Source organism: Echinops telfairi, unplaced genomic scaffold (assembly GCF_000313985.2).
Source record: "Echinops telfairi isolate 266 unplaced genomic scaffold, ASM31398v2 ScPeMD7_7475;HRSCAF=8513, whole genome shotgun sequence".
NCBI classification, from domain to species: Eukaryota; Metazoa; Chordata; class Mammalia; order Afrosoricida; family Tenrecidae; genus Echinops; species Echinops telfairi.
In genome coordinates this window covers 26437840-26459499 of record NW_022111379.1, presented here as the reverse complement: position 1 = coordinate 26459499, position 21660 = coordinate 26437840, and the positions used below count along the sequence as shown (strand labels likewise).

The 21660-nt window shown below is 41.2% G+C and overlaps 1 protein-coding gene across 1 annotated transcript in view; it reads right to left on the bottom strand.

Moving 5' to 3' along the window:
* OTUD7A (OTU deubiquitinase 7A) overlaps positions 1–18434 on the bottom strand; it is a 313826-nt gene extending 295392 nt beyond the window's left edge. The window contains exon 1 of the mRNA XM_045285688.1: positions 18300–18434. The gene's annotated coding sequence lies outside the window, so the exon portion shown is untranslated. The remainder of the gene's footprint in view (positions 1–18299) is intronic.
* Between the last annotated feature and the right edge of the window lie 3226 nt (positions 18435–21660).

The following is a 21660-nucleotide window of genomic DNA, read 5'->3' as shown; positions in this document are numbered from 1 at the left end:
GACCTACATAAATGGAAGAATATACCATGTTCATGTTTAGGAAGACAACATTGTGAAAGTGTCGATACTACCTATGGTAGTCAGATGATTTTATGTCAACTAGGCACATCTGGCTAGGGGTAGAATCAACCCTATTAATCAGACCACAGCATGATGCTTTGTCCTTGGGGTGTGGCCTTCTGAGAGGTGGGGACCCTATAATACTGTCCCTCTTTTTCTCTCTTTGCCTTCCTGTTGGTTGGCCACCCTGAGAGCCACTGGAACCTTGCCATGTGTCTACCCACCTTGGATTCACATGACTGTACACAGGAGCCTGTGATCTTCCTGCACTTTGCATCATTGCCTGTGGCTTTGTGAGCCTGAAGAGGGACACATGGACTAGTATTGGACTTATGAACTTGAGTTGGACTGGCCTAACATGCCTCCTTGATATATAATTACTTCTTTACACAAAACTCTTTCTTGTACGTACATGACTATCACTGGATCTGCTTCTTTAGTCTACCCAGCCAAGCACACTAGCTCAAGTGATCTATAAATATAATGCAATCCTGATCCATATCCCAACATCATTCTTTAAAAAAATGGAAAATTAATTGTCTATTTTATATCAAAAGGAAAGAAGTCAAGGACAAGCAAAGCACTACTAAATAAGAAGAACGAAATATGAGTTGTTTCACTTCCCAATCTCAAAATCTACTACACAAAAATGGTTGTCAAAACAGCCTGGTAGTGGTACAATGATATTCACATAGACCGATAGAACAGAATTGGGAACCCAGGACTAAATTAATCTATCTATAGACAATTTATTTTTGACAAAGGGCCAAAACATATTAAATGAGGGAGAGACTGTCTCTTCAACTAGTAGTGCTGGCAAAATTGGATCTCTGTCTTCAGAAGACATGACAAATATATGCACATGTGCACGTGTACAGACACACCCCAAACCCCCTGACATTCTCTTCCAGGGCAGCAATGGTCATGACTTGTCTGGTCACTTTGAACACAGCTTTGGCTGGCCACTTTGGAGCTGAGCTAGCCTATATTCTATAGACCTAAGATATGATTAAGGACCCTTGTGGGTACCGGAGGTTAAGTGCTGGATTGTTGTCCTACAAGCTCAGTGGTTCACACCCATCAGCTGTTCCACAGTAGAAAGAGGATGCTTTCTGCTCCCATAAATACTAGTTTTAGAAACCCTAAACACTGTTCTCAATCCTCTAGGGTGTCTATGGGTGAGAATTAGCTTAATGACAATGGGTAAAACATGATTACTGTTGTCGTTAACGTGCCTCCAAGATGGTTCGGATTCATAATAACCCTATGAACAACAGAACACTGTCATGACTTAACACCCTTAAGATCCGATGCGGCATCAGGATTAGAAGAAGTTTTATTATCAACCTGTGACATGCAGATGACACAGCCATGATTACTTAAAGTGAAGAGGACTTGAATCACTTGCTGATGAAGATCAAGGACTACAGGCTTCAATATGGATTATAAATCAATGGAAAGTAGACCAAAATCCTCACCACTGGACAAATGAGTAATGCCATGATAAATGGTGGAAAGGCTGAAGTTGTGAAGGATTTTTTTTCTTGCTTGGATCCCCAATCAACGTTCATGGAACCAGCAGTCAAGAGAACAAAAGATGTGCTGCATTTTGTGCTGTGTTGCACAAAATCTTTCATGTGTTGAAAAGCAAGAATTTGATATTTCTTTGCAGACCAAGGTGTGCCTGACCCATGCCATTTTGTTTCAACTGCTTCATATTCATATGAAAATTGGACATTGAATAAGGAAAACAAAAGAAGAATTGATGCATTTGAACAGTGATGCTGGCAAACAGTACTGTCCAAAGGGGCAAAAAAACTGTCTTAGAATGTTTCTAAGAGGCAAGATGGCAATATTTCATCTTGCATGTTTTAGACAGATTGTCAGCAGAGATCAGCCCCTGGAGAAGGACATCATGCTTGGTAGAGTACAGGGGCTGTGAAGAAAAGGAAGGCCCTGGATGACATGGATTGACACGTGGCTGCATCATCGGCTCAAGCATGGGAATTATTGTGAAGGTGACACGGGACCAGGCAGTGTTTCATTCTATTGTGCATAGTATCACTATGGGTTGGAATGACCTCAATGGTACTTACAACAACAACATTCCAAAGGAAAGTCAAGGCAATTTTGGCTTCTTATAAATGGGAAGTATGATATTCTAAACATGAAAGAATGAAAATGAGTCATATTTGTCTCTACAGCAGTGTGTTTATGGTTTTTTGTTCTTGTTTGTTTTTTAGTGTTTCCTTAATGTTTTATACGTTTTTTTATTAAATACTTTTATTGGGGGCTCTTACATCTCTTATCATAATCCATACATTCATCCATTGTGTCAAGCACATTTGTACATACGTTGCCATCATCCTTTTCAGAACATTTTCTTTTTATTTGAGCCCTTTATATCAGCTCCTCATTTCCCCCTCCCTCCCTAATGAACCCTTGATAAGTTATAACTTAATATTATTATTAGATTATTATTTTCATATCTCACATCATCCCCTGTCACCCTTCACCCACTTTTCTGTTGTTGGTCCTCTGGGAAAGGGTTATATGTTGATCCTTGTAATTGATTCCCCCTTTTTCCCCACACCTTTCCTTTAGCCTCCTGGTATCTCTAATCTCATTGTTGGTCCTAAGGAGTTTATCTATCCTGGATTCCCGGTGTTGTGGGCACTTATCTGTAGCAGTGTGCACATTCTGGTCTAATCCGATTGGTAAGGTAGAAATGAGGTCATGATAGTGAGGGGGAGGAAGCATTAAAGAACTAGAGGAAAGTTTTATGTTTCATTGGTGCTATACTGCACCCTGACTGGCTCGTCTCTTCCTTGTGGCCCTCTGTAAGAGGATGTCCAACTGTCTACAGATGGGCTTTGGGTCTCAACTCCACACCCCACACTCCCATTCACATTGGTATGATTTTATTCTGGGTCTTAGATGCCTGATATCTGATTCCATTGACACCTCATGATCACACAGGCTGGTGTGCTTCTTCCATGTGGGTTTTGTTGCTCCCCCACTAGATGACCACTTGTTTATCCTTAAGCCGTTAAGTCCCCAGATGCTATATCTTTTGATAGCTGGGAACCATCAGCTTTCTTTGCCACATTTGCTTATGCACCCATTTTGTCTTCAGTGATCATGTCGGGAAGGTGAGCCTCACAGAATGGCGGATTAGTTGTGTTGAGGGAGTAGTATAATGTTAAAAGTATAATGTTTTTAAAGTAGTGGAAGTACTCTTACATTTGTATTGTTCAATTGCTACTAAAGTTATTCCAAACAAATTGTGTTGAAGCATGTCTAAGTGATTAATGGATAACTGCAGACATTTCTCAAAGGATTACCTTTATCTTACTTTCATTAGTATGCCTTCGGGCGAGGTCTAAGGCTGGGTTGTCTAGAGAAGCAAAACCAGTGACACCCATGTCTGTATCAAAAAGAACTTTACACCAAGAAGAAATATAATACCAAGAAGGCATCTCAGCACAATCCAACTTAAGTCATTAAGTCTGATGAAAGCTGTGGCCCTCTTCAGACTCGCCTAGCTGCAGGCCAATACACAGAAAAGTGAAGCGACATGCAGGAGATCACAGGCCTGATGGATGCTAAATCAGTGGAAACATGGCAGGGCGCTGATAGCCCATAGACTGGGCAGCCCATATGAGGGCATTCCTGTAGGATGCCAGTAAAGAGTCTAGTAAACAGAGTCTCAGTAAAGTTTCAGTGAGGAGGAAGGCAACATTCCAGAGAGGGAAAAGAAGTTCCCAAGGTCTCTTCTTTTATAAAAAAGGCCATAGATCCAAGGAAGTGCCATCAGGTTACCAGTTGATTGACAGGTTGGGCTCTGCCCCTACACATTCATACAAGTTCAAGTTGACATAAAATCTAATTGCCACCCACCACCCCTTGTCAACTAGACACCTGTAAATAATTCTATAACCATACATAATATTTAAACAAAGACAATGATAAAATCATGTTCACACAAAACAGTGTAAGACTAAAATTGGTACAACTGAAAATACACCAGCCCCATCTAAATATATTTGACAAGTGAACAGAAGAAAAATATTCCATGCCTAACAACTGCAGTTTTGTGAACCCCTACATCTTTAACCCCATAATTATATCAATATCTCTTTCCCCCTCCCCCACCGTACCCCTAGGAACCCTTATTCTAGTTATTGTCTCTATAGACTTACCTAGCCTGGTTTTATATACTGAAAAGCATAGAAAAAAACAGAACAGGGAGTCAAGAAGGCTACCAACAATGACAAAATACAACAGAGACAAACCCCAATATGGAGAAAAAAACCAGAAAACCTTAAAACCCACATTAAGCACAAAGTGTATCCAAAGGGAGATCAAGTGACAAGGTTTTAACAGTTCAAGTCAGATTTATCATTTTAATCTACAATGGTCATCTCTCCAATATTCTCTGTCTGATAACCAGGTAATTTTCATCCCTTAATTGTGGTTAGAGCAAAATCACCAGAGGCCTATTCCCTGTGTAGATCCTGCAAATTTGGGGCTTTCACTATCATCCATAGCCTTCTGCACACCAGAATCTTACAATTTAAACTCTGATACCATTGCCTTCTTCACATTTGGATTATATAATTTGTGATCTTGGGTCAGGTATGCTGACGTACTTCTTCCATGTAGGCTTACTTGAGTTCTCACTTAGATGGCTGTCTGTTTGAAAACAAACCTGTCAGACCTCAGATGCTATGCTTTCTGTTAGCTGGGCACCATCTAATTCCTTCACCACACTTTGGTATAGCACCCATAACTTCTGATTTTCCTTTATGAGGCCAAGTATTGAGCAGGGCCATGTCATAGGACTAATTGTTTTTACATTGGTGCTAAGATTAAGTGTGAGTCCAAAATCCATTCCTGAATCTATATTTTTTATCTGCCTCTGGTTCACCTTAAAGAAATCCTTGTTAATTTATGGTAAAGAATCTTATTGATTAGCTCCTTGGAGCATAAGGATATTCTGTTTATAGTGTCATTGATTAGCCCGTGGTAATAATTGTAAAACACTATTGAGAAAGGGAGATTGAACAAGTGTAGGCTTACTACATACATATCACAATACAAGGATTATTCACTTGTACAGACTAAATCTTTACGTGACTTGATGCTATTTGCACAAACCATGGGAGTTGGTGGTCAGGCAAAACTTACAATAATATGCATTGTTAACGTCAGGCACAGCTCTGCCATAATAATGCATATCTTAATACAACAAGTAGGGTATTAAAGTAGTAAATAAATATAAGTCCACCCACCCATAGTTTAATGTTCTTGGTACAGCTGCTTTCTGCTTCATACACCATATAGTTTCAGTCTTAAGTCCTCAGGTTACAGGTATGTTGGAGCTAGAGACCAGTTCACCTAGCAGAGTTTCCATATCACATCGTTCTGGTATTAGCTACTTCATGCCTTTATCTTTCCTCAATTTGGGTATCCAATTTATAAACTGCCCATTTCTATCAGTCCAGTGCTTTGAGGAGACAAACATGGTCTTTGATGTGGAGAATCTTCATCCCACTTGGAAACTTTTGTCTGCATCTATAAGCAAACTCAAGTCATCCAGCAAATCAACTACTGATATGCACAATCTCCTAAGGTTCTGGTCAACTCAGTCCTAGCCATTCCAAAATAGGTTGATGCTTTTCATAGGAAGCTAAGAAGTCTCTGTATGACTCCATTCATCTCAGACCCCTGGTCCCTTCACCTATTCAAAGACTTAAGTTCCATGCAACTCTTTTAATGTCATACCAGCCAGCCTGTTCTCATTTTTCTCTAGTCCCTGTGAGATCCACACATATCAGTGTCCAGAATCAACCTGTCTCTCAATTGCTGTGTTTTCCCCATTTCCACTTTTCTTTCCTCTAATCATGGAAAAAACAATAGTTGCACCTCACATGGCTGCCCATAAGCTATTAAGACCCCAATCAGTTGCTACTCTTCAAAGTAGTCTGTAGAATATTGTTTTTATGAACTATGTTATGCTAATTGACCTTGGTGTCCTCTGAGAGTAGGGTCCTGAGCCCCAAGCCCAGTAATCCATTCCCTCAAGGTACTTATGTCTAAGAAGTTTTCATAACGTTTCCTCCTATGTGCTGTGCTATATTCATGAATATACTTAAAGCATATGTAAATACATACACAGAAATATATTCTCTCAAACCTTTATATATTTATATGTAAAAACCCACTCTCTCTCCAAAGCTTACATGTTTATCTACACATTTATTTGTAGATTTCCATAATCAAAGGATTGTGTATATATAACAATACTTCTGTTGCCTTTAACTCTTGCAATCTTAGTATCTTCCCCTGTCTCCATCATATTAGGCTTCCCTCTTATTGTATGCTGCTTTCCTCTTCAACCAAGTTAACAGTGTAGACCCACTAACCAGTAATTTAGTCTCCCTGCCCCTCTTAATACTGTTGTTATTAGGAGCCTTTAAGTCAGTTCCAACTCATAATAATCTATATACAACAAAATGAAACAACACTAAGTCCTGTGCCACCCTCACAATTTTTCTTCTGCTTTAGTCCATTTCTGCATCCACTGTGTCAATACACCTTGTCAAGGATCTCTTCTTTTACATTGTCCATTTACTTTACCAGGCATGATGTCCTTCAGGCTCTGATCTCTCCTAATAACATGTCCAAACAATATGAGGCAAAGTCCTACCATGTTTGCCTCTAAAGAGCATTCTCGATGTACTTCCTCCAAGAGAGAGTTGTTTGTTCCTTTGACAGTCCAGGATACGTTGAATATTTTTTTTGCCAGCATTATACTTCAAAAGCATTGATTCTTCTTCAGTTTTCCTTATCCAATGTCCAACTTTCACATGTATATGAGCCAATTGAAAATACCAAGGCTTGAATTAGGCACACCTTAGTTCTTAAAGTGACATCCTTGCTTTTCAACACTTAAAAGAGGTCTTGTGAGCAGATTTACTCAATGCAATGCATTGTTTGATCTCTTCACTGATGGTTCCAAGAATACGGATTGTGAATCCAAGAAAAATGTAATCCTTGACAGCTTCTATCTTTTCTCTGTTTACAATTATTGGACTAGTTGTGAGGTTTCTAGTTGTCTTAACAATGAGTTGTAATCCACACTGAAGGCTGTAATACTTGATCTTCATCAGCAAGAGCTTCAAGTCCTCACTTTCAGCAAGTAAGTTGTGACACACACATAAATATATTTAAATAAGTCTTCCTCCAATCCTGATGCCACATTTTTCACATAATCTAGTTTCTCTGATGATTTGCTCAGTATACAGATTGAATAGTGAGAAGATACAATCCCAACACACACTTTCCTGATGTATATACAGGTGAGATAGTTAAGGTTTATTGTGCCAACTTGGCCAATAAATACATGTGGGGTTAGTTGAAGGGTGGAGAGATAAATGGCTCAGTGAGCCTTACCTTTCTAGTTCTCGGGTCTCTTGCTTTCTGAGGGTTGGACCAGGATGTAGCTGCCTTAGCCAGTTCCTTGCTTTAGCTGGCAAGGCTCACTTCCTGCGAGGCATCCCTGAGGAGAAGCCGCATGGACCTACTTGGATGCAGCCCTGGGTGCTGGAGCAGCCACGTGGATACCCCTGCCAGTCCCAAGATGCTTACACTCTCATTGATTCGGCTTTCCTCCTGCAGTCAACATCATTGTGTCTGTTTTGTGAGATGGAGGAGGATTTTGTAGATTGGTTTCAGACATATGGGCTAATGTTGGACTCATAGGTTTGGGCGGCACTGGGTTGGGATGCTTTCTTAACATACACTTATCCTTTATATAAAACTCTCTCCTATACATATGCTTTTCTGTGGATTTGTTTCTCTAATGTACCCAGACTTATTCAACAGGTTTTGCATAAGCACATGTATTCTGGAATGTCTATTCTTCACAAGCCTATTCATAGTTTTTTATGATCCACACATTCAAATTTCTTGGTATAGGTGGTGAAATACAAGTATACAACTCTTTGGTATTCTCTGCTTTCAGTCAAGACACATCTAACATCAGCAACCATGTCCATTGTTCTATGTCCTCTTCTGAATCGGCCCTGAACCTCTGGCAGCTCCCTGTCAATGCACTGCTGCAGCTTTTGTTAGATGATCATCGAAATTTTACTTGCATGTGCTATCAGTGATGTTGTTCCATAATTTCTGCATTCTGTTGGGTCACCTTTCTTAGAATGGGTACAAATATGGATCTCATCCAGTTGGCCAAGTAGCAGTCTTCCAAATTCGCTGGCACAGACAAGTGGGTACTTCCAGTGCTTCCTCAGCCTGTTGAAAAAATTTTAGTAGTATTCTAAAAGGATGACTATACACATGGACTTCTCCATATGGAATACACAGAAATCAATTGACTACATCTATGGGAAAATACAATGGAGAGGCTGAGTATGAGCACCTAAAATAAGGATGAAGGCTGACTGGGGAATAGATCATTAATTGTGCATATATAAGTGTAGGTTAAAATTGTAGAAAATTAAAACAACTCCAAGAGAGCCAATATACGACCTTGAGTCTATACCACCTGAATTTCTAGAACATCTCAAGAACAGATTTGATGCACTGAACGCTAATGATAGATGACCTTATTAATGGTGGGAGGACATCACGTCATAAAGAAAGCAAAATCACTAAAAAGACAGTATATAAAGAAAATATCAAAATGGATGTCACAAAAGACTGAAACTTGCTATTAATCATAGAGAAGCTAAAACAAGTGGAAGAAAGGATGAAGTCAAGGGCTGAATCTAAATTTTCAAAGGGCAGCTTGAGAAGACAAAGTCAAATATAATAAATGTGCAAGGGCCTAGAATTATAACACTAAAAGGAAAGAACATATTCAGCACATCTTAAACTGAAAGAACTCATGAAAAAGTTCAAGCCTTGAGTTCCAATATTTACAGATTCTATAGGCAAAATATTATATGATGCAGGAAGTATCAAAAGAAGATGGAAATAATACACAGAGTCACTGTACCAAAAAGAACTAGTCAACATTCCACCATTTCAGGAGGTAGCATGTGAGAAAGAACCAATGGTGTTGAAGGAAAAGTTCGAACTGCTCTGGAAGCATTAGGCAAAAACAAGGCTTCCGGAATGGATGGAATAGCAATTGAAATATTTCAAAAGGCAGATTAAGTACTAGAAGCACTATTCTCTGCCACGAAATGTGAAAGACAGCTATTTGCCCAACTGACTGAAAAATATCTATATTTGTACCCATTTAAATGAGAGGTGAACCAAAAGAACGCACAAACTATAGAACAATATCATTGGTGTCACGTGGAAGTTAAAAAATGTAAGATCATCCAACAATGGTTGTAGCAGTCCATTGACCAAAAGATGCCAGAGGTTCAGGGCAGATTCAAAAGAGGACAAAGAACAAGGACGTCAATGCTTATGTAAGATGTGTCTTGGCTGAAAGCAAAAAATATAATAAAGAGGTTTACTTATCTTTTATTAACTGTGCCAAGGCATTGGACTCTAACTGTTTATGGGAGTAGAAAGCCCCATCTTTAGCTAACAGAGTACATGGTGGTTTTGAACTGCTGACTTTGAGAATAGAGGACCAATGTGTAACCCCTATGCCAACAGAGTTCTTTTTGGTATAGTGACTGTATATTCTTTCCATCTTCTCTTGATCTTTCCTCCATCACTCAATATGTTAACCATTAAAGAATATTTATTTTTATTGTGAAAACCTTTTTCTTGACGTTTTGCATTAGTGTTTTCATGCAATATCTGTCCTTGTGTGATTGACTAACTTCACTCAGTACAATGTGGCCAGGTTTATCCATAATACTTTGTTATCCTTTTGCATAGTATCCCACTGTGTGTATGTACCATAGTTTGTTTATCCATCCTTCCACTATGTTTATTCATACTTCCACTGGTGCGTATTTAGGTTATTTCCATCTTTTTCCTTTTGTGACTAGCACTGTGAAAACCTGTGTGTACATCTATCTGTGTCATGGCCTTTATTTCTCTAAGATATATACCACATAGAGAGATTACTAGGTAACATGGTATTTCGATTTCCAGATTTTTAAGGACACACCAAACTATTTTCCACAGTGCATGCATCATTTTATAGTCCCTCCACAACCTTGCCAGGATTTGTTGTTATCTATGTGTTTGAACTTTGCTATTAATGCTGGGGTGAGATAAAATCTCGCTGTTGTCTGGGATGGTTCTGTGTGTTTGGTGCTGGACTGTTATCAACAAGGTCAGTAATTCAAGCCTACTCACCACTCTGTGAGAGAACAAATAGGCTATCTACTCCCGTAAAGACTTACCGTCTCTGAAACTCTACAGAGACTTGCACTGAGTTGAAATAGACTCTGCAGCATTTAGCTTGGTTTGGGGTTTGGAAGGGCTAATGATAACAAGTCTTTCCCCGTATGTTTGCTGGCTACATGATTGTCTTCATTGGTGGTGTCTATTCGTGCTCTTTACCCATTTAATAATTGGATTTCCTTGATGGTTCACAGGGTTGGCATGTAATACGGAGTTTTCTAAAATTTTATGATATTAGTCCCTTGTCCTACATGTTGTTGCAATAAGAAAGGACAATTCCTAATCCATGGGTCTTCTTTTTACTCTTTTGGTGAAATCTTTTGATGCAAATAAGTATCTGATTTAGGAGGTCTCCGCCATCTAGTTTGTCTTCTGTTGGTTGCGTGTTTTCGGTTATGTTTGATAGCGTATTTATGCGTCTGTTATGGCCTCTACATTTACCCTTATTTTTCCATTGATGGTATTGATAGTTCTAGGTTTTATATTTAGGTCTTTGGTCTACTTTGAGTTAGCTATTATATATGGTGTCAGATATGGATGCTGTTTAATTTTTCTGTAAATGGATATTCAGTTCACCAGCACAATTTCTTAAAGAGACCATCTGTACTCCAGGGGGGTGATCTTGATGGATTTTCTTTAAGAACACACTATGATCAAGGGGACTTATTATGAAGAAATTTTAAGAAAAGTGACAACTGCACAAGTGAGGAAAGGATCAAGAAATTGTTCAAAGGCATTTCCCCCCATCATCTGCTCATCTTTCAATGACTGTCCTACAAGAATTGTGTTGTTGCACGTTTCATCATTCACCTTACAGCCCTGATCTTGCTCCTTCAGATTCCTTTTTGTTCCCCAAACTTAAAGAACTTTGAACCCCAACAACAAAAACTTAAATAACCCAATTTTTAATTAAGTGGGCAGAGGTGTGAACAGACACTGCAACAAAGAGGACCTTCAGGCAACCAACATGCATGTGCTGAAATTGCTCATGGTCAGTAGCCATCGAAATTATAACCCAAACCAAACCCAATGCCACTGACTCCATGGTGACTCGCAGAAATCATTTATAGCGTTTTAAGCTGTAAAGCTTTAGGTGAGCAGATAGACTTATCTTTCTCCCAAGGAGCAGCTTTGAATTGCCGACCTTGCAGTTAGCAGTTCAACACTGAACTGACAGAACCACCAGGGTTGATTTTTGTTAGTCAATAGAGAGATGTGAACAAAAACAACAATGAGATAGTATCTCACCCTAGCATGAACAACAAAGTTCGAAAAAACAGACAATAAAAATTGCTGGAAAGGGTGTGGAGAAACTGGACCCCTTATATACTGCTAGTGGAATTATAACATGGCACAACCACTGTGGCAAACAATATGACACTGCCTTAATGAACTGGAAAACCATAAGGTCCAGCAATCCCACCACTATCTATATCCTAGAGAAACAAGAGACATTATATGAATATATATGTGACACTCATGTTCATCACAGCATAGTCACAATAGCAAAAAGATGTAAAGAACCTAAGTGTCTATTATGCAATGTTAAATAATAGTAATGAATCTTTGCAATACCTCATAATACACATGAGCCTGGAGGACATTATGCTTAGTTCATTTAGTCAGTCGTAAAAGAAGACCACAATTATAAAAAGTCAAGAAAAATTTTTACACAAAAAAGAAGCATTTTGTGCATGGTTACCAGGTGGGGGGACAAATGTGTTAGGCTGGTTTCTCTAAAGAAAAACAAAATGATATATAATTTCATATATATATGATATATGTATATCATATATATAAAATTTACATCAAGAAAATAGCTCACACATTTATAGAAGCTGACAAATCTAGCTCAGTTCAAGTCCATCAGTCTGATGATAAGGTAAAGACTTTGCCTGATTCATTTAGCTGCCAGGGATAGCGAACTAGGAAGCAGGAAGACAAAGTTGTGAAATGAAGCAGGAAGACCAAGGCTGGAGGATGCAGAGGTGGATGAATCCAAGGCTGGCAGACCAGATGGCAGGCTCTGATGATTCCCAAGGTCAGCAAGCAGTGTGGTGGGCCATTGGGTCAAGTCCAAAGAAACAGAGATGGATGAGCCCAAAGCAGGATTCAGACCAGCAAGAAGTGAAGACATTCTCTGCTGTGTCTAGTCATATATCAAGAAGGCCACACTCTAAGAAAATATTGTCAGGGATGTAACCTGAATAAGAGATTGTACTCCATTTTATCTTCCCACAACTGCTTGAGGGCTCATAGCAGATCCCGTCATGGAGCTGAATAAGTTGTTAGGTCATATAGCAGGTTGGGAAGGGAGCCTCAACCACCCAACTACTGAGAATCCTGCCCCAATCAAGTTGACACAAAACCTAACTATCAAAGCAAAGGGTGGTAAATCACTAATTAGAGCATAGATAAGGAACATCCAGGTGGGAGAAACCATTAACACCAGCTAACATCACTAACTAGAGCAAAGAGAGTTCTCGGGTCTCTTGCTGTGTGATGGTCAGACCAGGGTGCAGCTACCTTAGCCAGTTCCCTGCTTCAGCTGGCAAGGCTCACTTCCTGCAAGACATCTCTGAGGAGAAGCCACATGGACCTACCCTGATGCAGCCCTGGGTGCTGGAGCAGCCGTGTGGAGACCCCTGCCAGCACTGAAATGTTTACACATTCACTGATTCGGCTTTCCTCCTGCAGTTGGCGTAATAGTTTTTGTGAGATGAGATGGAGGAGGACCTTGTCAATTGGTGTCAGACATATGGGTTAATGTTGGACTTGTGGGTTTGGGCAGCACTGGGTTGGGATGTTTTCGTGATGAGCACTTAACCTTTATATAAAAATCTCACTTATACATGAGTTTTTCTGGATTTGTTTCTCTAAAGTACCCAGACTAACACATAGGGGGTACTCCCCTCAAAAAAGGCAATTTTTTTTCCAAAGCTATGTATTTAAAATTTTTTTTAATGAAACAACCTTATCACCTCCAAAGTACTCTCCATTACACTTAATACATGTGTCAAATCTGAAATTCCATTCTTGGAAACATTTTTCAAACTCATCTGTTAGAATGGCTGACAGCACCTCTCTCATTTTTTCTTCACCTCTACTACATTGTCAAATCGCTGTCATTTCATGCCCAGTTTCATTTGTGGAAACAAAAGAAGTCGCACAGAGTGAGATCAGGTGAGTAAGGTGTACAGGGGAAAGAGGAATGTTGTTTTTTGCCAAAATCTGGAGCACTGAGATGGCTGAGCGAGCAGGTGCATTGTCATGGTGGGAAAACCAGTCCCCCATCGGCCACAAATCAGCCCTCTTTTGTCGCACACTGTTATACAATCTTTTCACAACATCTAAATGGAAAGCGTGATTAACAGTCTGACCTGGTGGAATGAAGTCCAAATGCACTACAAAATAACATTTTCATCCATTCAGGAAGTTGACAGACAGGTTTCTCATCAAGCAACATTTCACCTTTTTTGAAACAAGAAAACCACTCATATATGAGGGGTTTTCCCATAGCACTGTCCTTATAAGCTATGCTCAACATCACAACAGTTTCTATGGCATTTTTCTCAAGCAGGAAGTAAAATTTCACAGCCACATGTTGTGTCTTAAATTGGCCATCACAAAAAAATGAGGTTCAAGTGAAACCGTTTCTATGAAAAAAATCACTGCGACCAGAAAGAACCTTCCCAGGCGATGCCACTGGTGTACTAACTCAGAGTGAGTTTCTTGATGCTCACCTAGCAGGAAAAATGTGTACTATGAAAGCTCCACTCCACCCAATGCAATTCTGGGTGTTTGGGGGATACTCATTGTATGTACATTAACTTGGATGAAGAGAAAGGTGATATACAATAAAGGTGAGGTCAAATTTATATAAATATATGCTAAGAAAGACACTAGGAGAAGTACAAGATTTAAAGGCAAAAAAAGTAAAACCACACGATGCTACAGTAGCAGTAATTACAATAATGAATACATAGAAATGCAGCAAAAGAGGTGTGGGAAGATGCATGGTACTATACCCATAAATATGTATCAGTCAACAGAGGCTATTTCTGCATATATATTTACATATGATACAAATATACACATGAATATAGAAAAGCACACAGAGGGAAACTTTATGCGAATATTTTAGATATAACCAAACACCTTGAAGGAATACGTTACTGAGCCTGGGGTCTCGAGATCAATTGGCACGACAAAGTTAACAATGTTTTTACATAATAATTGGGCCAATAGAAACTACGGTCTTAATAGTCTCTAAGCAGCCATCTCCAATACAACTATTGGCATCTCCCTTGTCCAGAAAAAAGAATTATGAAAGTCAAAGACACGTGGGAACAATTGGTCCACTGGACTCTTGAACGATGCAACCATCAGCCTCCATGGCTTTGAGACCATAAATACTACATGGTGACTAGCTATTAATATCAACAATGATGAAAGGGGTTCTAATGCGTTAGAAGGTCCTGAATAAAGTGGAAAAGCATGTTGAATGAAATTCCAAATAATAAAAAGAGAAGGCTTACTGGTCAGATCGAGACTGATGGAACTCTGGAATCTATGGCCTTTAGTCACCTTCCAGGCCTGGAACTGAACTCACACCTATGGCTCAATATTTAGCCTAATAAAGCTATGAAGGGAACAATAACATTAAGGCAGTATGCACTACTTACTTAGATCAATCAACCACTTGAGATCAAAAGAAGAGCATTTGCCCAAGTACTAAGTTCAGAAAGCAGGAAGGGTTAGGAAAAGAGGAGGGAAGGAAATGGAAACAATGGGAGGAAATGGGATAAGTGACATTACATTGTTGGGACTGCAGACAAAGACATGAAATAAATATGTATGAATTATTGAATGGAAAACTGATTTGTTTTATAGACCATCCAATTCACAGAAAAAAGTTTAACTTTTATTAAATTAAAAAACAAAACAAAATTAAAGGGCACTGGTACCTGAATGAACAAGCAAAAAACTCCAAGAGCATTAAAATGGAACACAATATTACCACTCAATGGTGTCAAAATTGCTATACAAATTGAAGAGTGCAGAATTTTTTATGGCAGGATTATAGAAATGGAAACACTATTGTCAGAAGTATATGTAGACACAGATAGTAGATATGTTGAGAAATAATAACTTCATATTTTGATATTATTTTAATAAAAGTTTCTATTATTTTATGGTAAAACTTTTAAAAATTACTCTAGTACATTATGATGAATATTTCACAAAAATGGATCTGTGGTCACAGTTTTCACAGACTCATTTCTAGAGAATGGACAATTCAGATCCTTAAAAACCAGTCTAGATATAATTGAGTCTACTTCAATTCTGGAAGAATCAAAGCCACAACACAGGAGCTCAAGTTGTAAAGCACTATATACAGTAATATCATTGAAACATGCAGCAAAGACATTGAAAAGTGACATATTTGGAGTCAGTTCTGCTAAGACATACCACACTTCATCCAGGCTTGGGTCAAAACCAACCCACTTCCATGGATTAAATTCTGACTCAACTCAATCCTATATGGCAGAATAAGTCTTCCCCATTGAACCTCCAAGACGGTCCAGATTTATGGACAGATTGTCATGTCTTTTCTAGTGGAGGCACTGCTGCTTGCAAACCATCAACCTTTCAATTAGTAGCTGAAGTGCACCACAAGGCTTGCTTCCCAACTTGGATAGATGTGAATAAATGTGGATCATCAAGATCTGAGAGGCCACTGCTCCCTTGGGGAAAGGTGCTCTCCCTCCCCCAGAAAGGGAAAACAGACTGCTCTCCTTGATTATCCTATGGTTGATTTTCCACGAAGGCTGGGAGTCTTATGGTTAACTTCTGAGGAGAGCATCTGACACCAAGATTTGAACTGAAACAACAAGACACACACTTATCAAGACTACCCAAAATGATGGTTCTCATAAACTGTCACTCACATTATGTTAAGAAATTAAGTAAGTCATTTCTTCCCCCAAAGGCTTCAAATCAATTCAGTGTTGAAAAGATTCACATTCATAATCAAACTCAAACTTCTGCATATCATATGGTATTAAATTCCTAGCAGACCAAGTACGATTGCACTAATAATTTAAGGCATGCTATTTCAACCAATTAGGCAATGTCATTAATTATTAAATACAAAAATGTCAATACTTTAGTTCCTTTTTCAATATCCTTTCAATATGGTGCATTTAAGTAGATAGTTAAACTTTCCTTAGATGTGCTTATTATTATTCCCATAATGATTGACACTAAAGGTACACTCGCATGCCATAATGATGGCATGTTTCTTTTAGTTAGTGAAAAATTCTCCCCGGAATTTGGTGCACTATGCTGCTCTCTAGCTTTTGTACTCCCTTGTCTCTTGGACAAGAGGTAAGGAAACGAAAGGGGAGAAGCGGGCATTGCTGCCACTTCTCCAGATGCACCCTGCAAACAGAATGGGGATTTTAGTTTGTTCTCCTGGAACAAGCAAGGCTTATAAAGATTTAGGCTACACTGACCATCTCCTAGGAACTCTTTTGGGATCAAGGTTATGCATTGAGCTGCTAAGGGCAAGGTTCAAAACCACTAAATACTCTGTAGGGAAAAGATAGGGCTTTCTAGTCCCCTTACAGATTCAGAAAGGCAGGGGACGATTCTTCCCAATTCTGCCTATGAGTTGGCATCGACTCAATGGCAGTGAGTTCGGTTTTGACTTGGACCACCTCCTGGACACACAATCCAGCACAAAAAAGTTATCATCTTAGTGATTTTGTTTGTTTGTTGTATGGCTCGTCTGCATGTACAGAATAAGGCAAAACAGTGAGCATGTAGGCGTTATACATGGCTTTCCTCTGGATCCTTGTGCCATGGATGAAGATATCCTCAGATGTATGGGAATTTCACAAGTTCCTTTCAGCCTGTCTTATATCTCTTCATCTATAAATGGACTTTAAAACAAAACAAAGCACCTCATGATTCCGACTCACAGAGACCCTCTAAGACAGGGTAGAACTGCCCCAGTGGGTTTCTTGATGGAAGTAGAAAGCCTCATCTTTCTCCCTGAGGGCGGTTGGTGGTTTCAAATTGCTGACCTTGCAGTTAGCCCAACGACTAACTAGGGCTCCATAAGATACTAAGTTAAAATACGTGTTAATTTCAGTTGTCTGCGGCTGAATTTAGAAAGCAGGAGCAAAACCATTTCATTTTAGGGATTTTCTAAGGTTGAAACCACTGCACTGGGAGGAGGGTACAATTGAATAATTGTCCAATAAAGGAAAGTTTTGGTTAATGATGACATCATTGACATCTCCCAAATTTAAAGGAGCACTTAAAAAAACGACAGGTGCCATTTCCCCCCCTCCAGTAAGAAAAGACTCAATAAAGTCTGCCGCTTTACAGTCAAATTACAGTCGTGGCTAGCACTGTCCAGTCAGACCCAGAGAAGCCAAAGAAGGAGCAGCGGTGCTCGGCCACCCAAGCAGCTTGAGCGGAGCACCGGGAGGGTGGCCTCAAGCGCGGCGCTGGTGCCGCCGCATGCGCAGGGTCTGCCGGCGCGCGGTGGGAACCTACCATGGACCAAGGGGTGGACTTCCCACGCTAGCATCACGTTCCAGTGCGGGCAGCCTAGGGGCCCAGGGCCACCTCCGCTCAGACCTGCGAGACGCGCAAAATGCCAGCCAGAGCCAGTGGCCACGGCACCCACGGGGTCCGGGACGGAGCCCGCAATGCAGACTCGCGTGGGGCCGGTTGCCTTCCAGCCAAGGCCGCAGTCAGCCGCCTCAGCGCCTGCCTGTCTCCGCGAACCCCGGGCGCGAGCAGCACTCGGACAGCGCACCTGCCGGCTCCCTGCCCAGCCCGCTCGCCGCCGGCCCCGCAGCACCGCGGCGGCGGGGTCTCACCTGCCGCGTCGCCTCGCAGCTCCGCTAGCCCGCAGCCATGGCCGTCACCGCTACCCGACTTCCATTTTTCTGGGTTTTAAGGCAAACCGGCTCAGCTGTTGGAGTCCAGCTTGGGCTCCAACAGCTGCTCAGGGTCCGGGCCTCTCCTCTCCCGCCTCCACCCGCGCGTCGTGCTCCGCCCTCAGTGGCCTGCGCTCCGCCTGCGCCACGGGGCTGCGCCCACCTCCCGCTCGCCCCACGAAGGAGGGCGCGCCCCGCCTCCCGGCTCTGACGTCATGCGCGCAGCCGCTCCCTGCCTCCGCATGACGCCATTGCCCCAACTCCGCCCCTGGGTTGGCCTAGGAGCGCGCGTCCACGCTGCCTTCTCCTTTGCTCCTGAGTTGCCAGGGTCTCTGCTTCAGATGTGTCCTCAAACCCACTGCCATCCAGTTGAGTCCAAGGGACCAACTGTGTAGGACAGAGTAGACCTTCCCCCATGGGTCACAAAGAGTGTCAATCTTTGGAGAGGTGAAAGGTTTATCTCTCTCCCCAGGTGTAGCCAGCGATCTGTATTTCTACCAGAGATGGTCAGGTTGTTAAAGACCACAGCTTCGTGGCCTACCTGTGACTGTATGTATGCAAGCATCTTTTTTATTTCTTGCTTCCCTGCTCACTCTTCTTAAGTGTCCCCAACTTTTGCGTGCCAACGCTGTCTTGGCTACATTTCCGTGCCCTGCTCCTGGTCCAGTGAATTAAGCCAGTGCCAAAATTGGACCTTTTGCCCATAAACCATCTCTCAGATCCTGTGAGTTACTGAGAAAGAAACAAGACTGTCTCTTTCTATGAATCAAATCAGAGAGACTTGCAGGACCCCTGTTGCCCACCAGGAAAGTGCAAGCCTGTCCTTCCAGCAACCATGCAAAATACACCATGCAAACACCCTAACAGACATTCACAGCAATCGGGGAACCCACTACACAAGCAATGGCCCAAGCTACTGCCAACGGTTCGCAACAGTCTGCAGAAGAGCTTGAGAATTCAAGCATCTGGCAGAGATGAAGGATGCCTCTTGCCTCTGCCTGGAAACTCCAACAATCTCCTATTGCTGCTGCCCCAGCAGCAGTGTTTGGGAGACCATCTTCTCTCTGCCCGGAGAGAGGGATATTTTAACCCCTTGTTGAAAAGGACTAAAGTTAGAATTTTATAGGTGGTTTATGTCGCCAACCACTGTGTGTATTTTGCTTGATTGTCATGATTTACCCGTGATTAGTGTTTCTCCCTTCTCTGTCTTTTCACCCCTAGTGTTTCCAATAAGGCTTTTTTCCTACCAGTTGAGCCATAATGATTGCTGAGGTAAAAAAAATCAATTAGATGGTGGATACAGGCTAACTAACATCTGCTGTCAGCCTGCTATGGAGAGTTGCCACAGCCAGTGCCAGTCCTGGGTGTGCCTACTGGCTTGTTGGAGCAAATTCAGACTGGAGGTCATTCCCTTCTTCCCCCCTTTTAAGCTAACCATTCTCTTTGCCTCGGACTGGTCATTCATTATGGGATTTTGTTTTTGTGACCCATGGCTGCAAATCTCCAGCAACCAAGTCCGAGGGGTAATGTGGAAGATTGGTAGTAAGATTGTATGGGCTGTGGGGGTGCACTAGGCTGAAGTGTAGGACCAAAGAGCACCCTCATCTCTCCTGTCCATGGCCTCCTCACAGACGACCCCTCCCATTCAAAGCATACCAGAGCAGATCATCAAGAACATGTAATCATCAAGGCTGTTTCAAGACAGTGATCATAGGATGGCCTTGGAGAGCAGGTCCCAAAGTGCTAATGCCGTGCCCACAGCCAGCGCAGCTACTCTGGGCCTGTCCCACAACCCCCTGACCCTCCCATTCCCAACCTTAGCAATATAAAAGCAGGCACTTGCCTGGAGGATAGTGCGGACCAACCCCTGGCCCTGCTGGCCATCCCAGGGTCACAGTTCTACATTTCCATAAGTAACTGTCCCATTAATAATAAAGTCCATGTCTTCCAGATTGACTCATGGTCTGTTCTTCAGGCTCCCAGCGCCTACCGATCAGTAAGGATGATCCCTGTTCCTGGCACGTCCCTCAGATTTTGAAACTAGATTTTTTCATTTACTGTTATGTCTTTGAGATTCAACCATGTTTTTATGAATTAATAATTCTTTTGGCAGTTTAGTGGCTTGTTAGTTTCTTGAGCTGCTGGAAGAAATTACCAGCAGAGTAAATTTCACCACTTGTCTGTCTGTCATACTGTGGCGGCTTGTGAGTTTCTGTGATGCTTGAAGCTATGTCATTATAGATCACAACTCAATGTTAAAAAACCCAAAATCCTCACAACTGGACCAATATGTAACATCATGGTAAACAGAGAAAAGATTGTAGTTGTCAAGGATTTAATCTTTCTTGGATGCATAATCTACTCTCATAGAAACAGCAATTAAGAGTTCAAAATGACACATTGAATTAGGCAAATCTGCACGTATGTTGAAAACCAAGGGTGTTACTTTGAAGACTAAGGTGGGCCGGAGTCACCTTAGTGGCAATGAGTATTTCCCAAAAGTCTCATATGCATATAATAGTTTGACATTGAATAAGGAAGACTTACAGACTATAGTGGTGGTGAAGAATAATCAAAGTATCATGGACTGCCAAAAAACAAAGAAACAAACCTGTCTTGAAAGAAATACAACCAGAATGCTCCTTAGAGTCAAGGTTGGTGAGACGTGGTCTCGTGCACTTTGTTAGGAGATACTGGTCTCATGTTGTCAGGAGGGGCTAGTCCTCGGAGAAGGACATTATGCTTGGTAAAGCAGAGCAGCCGAGAAAAGGAGGAAGTTCCTCAACAAGATGGATTGAAACAGTGGCTGCAAGCAGAGACTCAAACATAAGAACAAGTGTGAGGATGATGCAGGACTGGGTGGTGCTTTGTTCTGTTGTTCATAGGATGGCAATGACTTGGAACTAACTAGACAGTACCTACCAGGAGTACATTAGAATAAAATAAATGTATTTTTTCAGAGTTTTAGAGATTAGAAGTCTAAAATCTCTTTTAGGTTGATCTAGCAGGCCCGTCTCTCTACCATTTTTACTTCCTCTTGGCCTCTGGGTTACATAGGCAAGTATTACAGCTCTGTAGTTTAGCCCACAAATGCCCAAACACACCTGTATTAGAGCTTAAATTCTGAGCAATGGGTTTGCAAAGGCTATAGATGACAGTGTAACACAAAAGCCATTTGCAGAGTCCCCAGGTGGATTAAATCTTCTGTTAAATTCCTTCTGACCATTAACCAGGATTGTGAATAGTCTTACCTTCAGGTAGAGTACATTACTTGAGAATAAGATGACGGCCAAGCAGTATA